The sequence below is a fragment of the Ornithodoros turicata genome, chromosome 2 (genome assembly GCF_037126465.1).
Source record: "Ornithodoros turicata isolate Travis chromosome 2, ASM3712646v1, whole genome shotgun sequence".
In the NCBI taxonomy this organism is placed as follows: domain Eukaryota; kingdom Metazoa; phylum Arthropoda; class Arachnida; order Ixodida; family Argasidae; genus Ornithodoros; species Ornithodoros turicata.
The window spans coordinates 99094803-99101108 of NC_088202.1; positions in this window are offsets into that span (position 1 = coordinate 99094803).

Genomic DNA, 6306 nt, shown 5'->3' on the forward strand with positions numbered 1-6306 from the left:
GGATCAGCATTTTGAAAACAGCTGTAACCACTTATATGCGACCTTTTGGTTCCTCAGCGAAAGTGAGTGACGCACCTCCAGGCGATCAGCAAACTAGTGGGCCACAGTGCGTACACATTATCTTGATCATAGACAGCCAGCGTCTTCTAGCGCTTGAATATGTCGAACATGGCGGAGTTCTTCCTCGGGTCCACTTGAAATACATGTGTTCCACATTATTAGGGTGTCAATGTCTGAGTCAGGACAAGTAACCGCTGGGATCTGTCTCCCCGGGCCAGTAATCAACTGTCCCCATACAGGACATGGCAACGTGCGCCTTGATTCTTAGTAAATGGTGGGACACAGCTGTGAGGCACGGAAAATGTTAGCCACTGGAAGTACTGGATTCGAAGGCCCGGTCTTGACGAGTAATGCTTGCAAGGAACCCTATGTGATGCCAACACTCGGAGCCTCATATCGGAACGCCCTTTTTAAGAAGTTTCTTTTGGGATACCATACTCTCTTTCGCCAACAAATGTGAGTAAAATATAGTTTATATGGAATACGTAATTGAAAACCTGCCGATCCAGGCTGTTCTGACAGCATACGGAGGCCGTCAAGATGTTGGACCATCAAGTCTTGAAGACCCGGATCACGGTTGTATTTCCAGCATGGCTAGAAATGACCTATGTGGGTGGCAGGCAGAGAAAGCTAATTGATACTGCGGTAATTTGATAGAGGTAACTGCGTTTCATGTGACACTCGGTTGTCAGCATGTAGATTTGGGTTGTAATGAAATCAAAATGAGTGAAAATTGTGTATGGAAGCTATGCTACGTTTCAGAAACCGTGCACTAAAATTGTACACGAAAATTCTCACTTGGTTCAGTTCTTTGCGATATATCTCGAAAATAAAATGAAACAACATTTACAGCTGCTCAAGAACAAAAGAACAGCCGCCCTTTTAACATTTCCAATGCCTATAGCTAGCGCGTGCTAAGCTTTGTGTGTACGGAGGTTCGTGTAGTTTCGTAGCAAGGTGATTTCACGCCGGATCAGGCAGGGTGGCGTCAAACTGCGTAGGAAGCGCAATGGTCGAAAAGCCCACGTCTCAATGATAATTCATTAAAAACCACCAATTATTTTCAACTACCTTCAGCGCCAATATGCCTCCTAGGGACAAGGCTTTAATATATGTTTGAAAGAAAAAAAATTGGAGAGGTCGACCTGACCACCCTGCCTGATACGGCGTGAAATCACCCAGCAGCAGAAACTTTGTTACGATACACAGTAGATCACCGTTACAAATAATCTATATAACCGGCTTGCCACAAAAACAATTACGATAGCTACAAAAGTACGCGGGAACCAGTATATTACTAGGCAAATATAGATTGGATGAGCACTTCGGCAACCTTCTTATTTTGCCGTAAAAAAAGATAAAGCCGTAAACCGCGTTTGCCTAAAGGTCTGGTCGTGTGTCACACACCATTGGATTGCACAGCATGGAGATTCTTAGATCGCTCAAGCCACTAGATGCAGTCCTTAAACTCTAATTTGTTAACATTCAAATCCAGTCCCTCAGCTTTTGCAGTCCCTGTGGATCCATGGACAGGCAAGTTGCGAATGTAGCATTTTTCAAGCACCCGAGAACTGGGCTTGAACTGTAAAGGGACTGTCGCATCCGGAAACCCATCTAAGAAACCGATACCATTGTGTTCGGCAACGGCCAACAGTCCACCTGGCTATTTTTTTCGTTCCAAAAGTGCGCAGATATTAAATAACCGAATTTTAAAGATCAGCGCTGCCTCCGCGGCTGCAGAAGCTCCAGCGGTGTGATGGCACTCCGTAGGCGAAGGAGTAAGAGGGCGGCGCTTAGAGAAGGAAGGGCGCCGTCCAGACTTCCTTCCATTCCTTTTCTCAAAGGCGTGCCATCATTGGCCCGGTTACAGGATGACGTTTTCTCATTTTTCCAGAGAGGGAATTCGGGATACTCCGGGATAATATCCGTCGTTGGCTCTTGGCATGTATTCCGTCGAATGACAGCGAAACTACAGCAGTATTTAGCGTGGGATTTTCGATACCGTGGTCAGTGGTTCGCGAGGAATTATGGTCGACTATTGTTTCGAAATCGACTGCAACGGATGCAAGTGTCCCTTTAAGTATCTAGGTATCGTTTTGTACGGGTTTGAGCCTGCTCGTTCTTCGTTCTACATGCACAGTAAACTTCCTTTCACACTTTTTCGGTGTAAATGGCTTGTCCCATGGCGTGGCACACCTTTTTGGTGTTGTCTTTGCACCCGAATTTCTTTTTTGATTGCGTGTTAGCGCCGCGAAGCAACTGTGGCTATGAGCGGCGTACAGATGTGGACAGACGGGGAGAGGACAGCAGGAAGGAGTGGGGGACAGGGGGATTAGTATGCGTCCTGCGCCGACTTCAGAGGGAACTGTGCCGATATTCGTCTGGAAAGTCTTCGGAAAACCCAGGGAAAACCTCAGACAGCACAGCCGGTGGTAGGATTCGAACCCACCACCTCCCAGTCTACAGCACGACCTTGCTTACCACCAACGAGCGGACGCCTTAGCCCACTCAGCCATGCCGCTGGTTTTACACCCTGTTGCGATTCAGCGAGCCACCTGGTTGCATTGCCACGTGCAGCTCAGACTTTCTCGACTCCAGTGCACCATCGTCCAGACATACCCTTTGTGATCGTCTAGACACACCCTTTATTCCGGGAGGATTATGTCTACGAACAGAGATAAGTCGCCCATTCTTCCCGCTGACCAGACAGACCTTGGCAGCCGAAACAAGAGAGACGTGGCCTTCTTCCCAAGGATATGGTGGACCGGACCTGACGCGCGAGCGCGACTGTCATTATGTAAAAGTGACATCAGTTTCCGGTCTGTTTGTTTAAAAGCGCTGGGCTCCAGTAGCTAGTTGTCTATTCTCGTCTACACCTCGAACATGTAATAAACCTCTGTTGTTGTTGTTGGAGACGGACCCCTGCCTGACTACCTCCGCTACGCTACCATTTGGATCCCGGATCGCAACAACTGGTTGGCAGCGCTGGGATGAACTTCGCCGAGCCGTAACTTTTGTATGGGTGAGTGTTCTGCATTTTCCGCTCAGATTATAGCCAGACTGTGTGTAGCCAGTAGGCAAAAATCGGATAGGCGCCTTTGTAGGAAGCGCTGAAGTGTTAACGCGCTACTAAAAGGTTAGGGCAAAAAGGAAAACTAACACTCAAGGGAGAACCATGGATCTAAACAAGTTACGAGTACCAGATTTGCTACTTTTGCTCGAGGAATTGGGAGGTAGTGCAGGGCAGGTGAAACGGAAGCCGAAGATCATTGAGCTCATTCAGGGAATTGGAGCAGACAATGAGGAACTTCAGGAATGTTGGGAGATGATAGTACAAAGAAAGCAGGACGAGGAAAAGGCTAAGCAGGAGCGCGCCGAAAAAGAAAAACGCGAATACGATATGACCTTAAAGAAGATCGAGTTGGAAAGGTTGAAACTTGAAAGAGAAGGAGTCAGTCGCCCCGTGTCAAGAAATGGGGAGAGAGACCAGTTCAAAATCAAAGACCTCTTGCAACCATACAAAATTGGCGAGGATATTGGTTTGTTTCTGGTCAACTTTGAGAGGACTTGCGAAAAAGTTGGTTTCGAACGCGAGTCCTGGCCCCATAAGTTGCTAACACTGCTACCATGCGAAGCCGCCGATGTCGTAGCGCGCTTGACTAAAGAAGATGCGGAGAGCTACGATAAGACAAAGTCAGCTCTTCTAAAAAAGTTTAGGCTTTCCACAGAAGCATTTCGTCAGCGTTTTCGCACATCAGAAAAGAGGGCCGAGCAGTCGTACCCGGAGTTCGCATATAGTCTCAAAGCCAATCTAGTGGAATGGCTAAAAAGCGCCGAAGTGCACGGAAATCATGACAATGTAATTGAGTGTATAGCGCTCGAACAATTCTATCGTTGCATGCCCGAGTCAGCTAGGTTTTGGGTTCAGGACAGATTAAGTAACATGAATGTCCAAAAAGCCGCTGAGCTCGCAGAAGAATATGCAACACGTCGGAAATTGCAAGATGTAAGGGTGAGTCTCCCCAAAGCGGAGAAAGTAGAGCCTGGAAGTCCGTTCTCTCGCCGACACGCCGAAGGAGGTCAGTCCAACAGAAGGGAAGCTGGAGGCGAAAGTAGGTTAGCGTCCCCAAAGCCAGAGGACAAAAGAGTGGTAGCTTCCGAGACTGTAAAGGCGTTTGAGACTCAAAGGCAGCGGCTGTGTTTTGCGTGCAACGAACCTGGACATTATGCAGCTAATTGCCCAAACAAAGTGGCCTTTGCTTATGTCAGTGGCAGGGCACAGGATGCAAAATTGTTAGAACCATACGTGCGAAGGATGGTTGTGAACGGCAATCCATGTCAGGTTCTCCGCGATTCCGCAGCTACTGTGGACATGGTTCACCCAGATTGTGTATCTGGAAGGGATTACACAGGTCGGAGCGCTAGCATTAAGCAAGTGGCAGAAAAGCGCTGCGTACGCCTTCCTATTGCAAGGGTAACCATAAAAGGCCCGTTTGGTGAACTCAGCACTGAAGCGGTGGTGTCTGAAAATCTTCCTCGGTATTACAGATACATATTTTCTAACGAATCAGAGCAGCAGTTAAGAAAACGAGGTCAGTGTTTTTCGGGGGAAATGGACAAAGTGGAGACGCCATTAAAAGCACGGCGGCGGAGGAAACGGAAGTGTCGCAATAATCCAGGAAATTCACGCGACCTGGTGACATTGGAAAGTAGAGAAGGATTGGATGCCGCGAACAAGGCGAGTGGCAGCACGACTGATGCGGGAAAGGTAGACCAGAGCTTCTGTCGGGAACAGAGAAATTGCGCGACCAGCGTAAATCAACAGTGGAATGAGAACAGTGTACTTTTCCCGAATTCTCAAGATGAGCAAAGTCTCCAAAGTATAGATAGAGAGACTTTGGTGTCGGAGCAGATGAGCGACCCTTCGCTTACAGGTTGGCGCAGTAGCATCAGCAACGGGTTATCAGAGGGAAACATCGCGTTTCATGCAGAATCCGGCCTGCTGTACAGGCGTTACCAAAGCCGAAAGGGCATGACATTTGATCAGCTTGTTCTCCCGCAAAAGTACCGGACTGAGCAACTACGTATCGCTCACGGTAATCCGGACGCAGGACACTTTGGGGCTCGTAGGACTAAGTTACGTCTAACGCAAAAGTATTACTGGCCCGGGTGCTTAAAAGACGTTGACCTATACGTAAGGTCATGTACCACCTGCCAGCGAACGGGGAAACTTGTAAAAAAAAAGGAGCGTCAAGAAGACAATGCTGACGACCTCTGCCCTGATCGACTGAGTGGGCTCATCTGATCGCATGGAGTGTAAATTGTTGTAAATTATGATGGTTCCCTAATGTTGTAAAGGTAGGATTTCTCGTACGAGTGATTTACGATTCCTACATCTGCTTTGAGTGTGACGTTAGTATGATTCCATGAATATAGTAGCAGGATTAAGGGGGATGGAGTGCACATTTGTAAGATAGGTTTTCAGAGTCTGGTGTATAGTTTGAGTGGTGAGATGTGGATCACTTCTTGTGCGGGAGTTCGGATTGGTGTGTTTGTTCTGTCGTTGCTTTCCGTTGCTGTGTCCCCAGTTCCATTGGATGCAGGCCAGAAGTCCAGAGGCTCTAGGCAGAACTACCTCCTGGCAAGTTGCTCGGGAACCGAGCCCGTCGTATGATCAAGGGTGTCATCCGATAAGAAAAGAACCTAGCCGTCCACTCATCAACTCAGCGGAGCAGCGAAAGGAACTGCTCCCCTTCGTGATGTCCAGGCCGGCGGGGGAGGAGCTGTTGCGATTCAGCGAGCCACCTGGTTGCATTGCCACGTGCAGCTCAGACTTTCTCGACTCCAGTGCACCATCGTCCAGACATACCCTTTGTGATCGTCTAGACACACCCTTTATTCCGGGAGGATTATGTCTACGAACAGAGATAAGTCGCCCATTCTTCCCGCTGACCAGACAGACCTTGGCAGCCGAAACAAGAGAGACGTGGCCTTCTTCCCAAGGATATGGTGGACCGGACCTGACGCGCGAGCGCGACTGTCATTATGTAAAAGTGACATCAGTTTCCGGTCTGTTTGTTTAAAAGCGCTGGGCTCCAGTAGCTAGTTGTCTATTCTCGTCTACACCTCGAACATGTAATAAACCTCTGTTGTTGTTGTTGGAGACGGACCCCTGCCTGACTACCTCCGCTACGCTACCATTTGGATCCCGGATCGCAACAACCCGAATGAAGGGTGTTTTCTAAT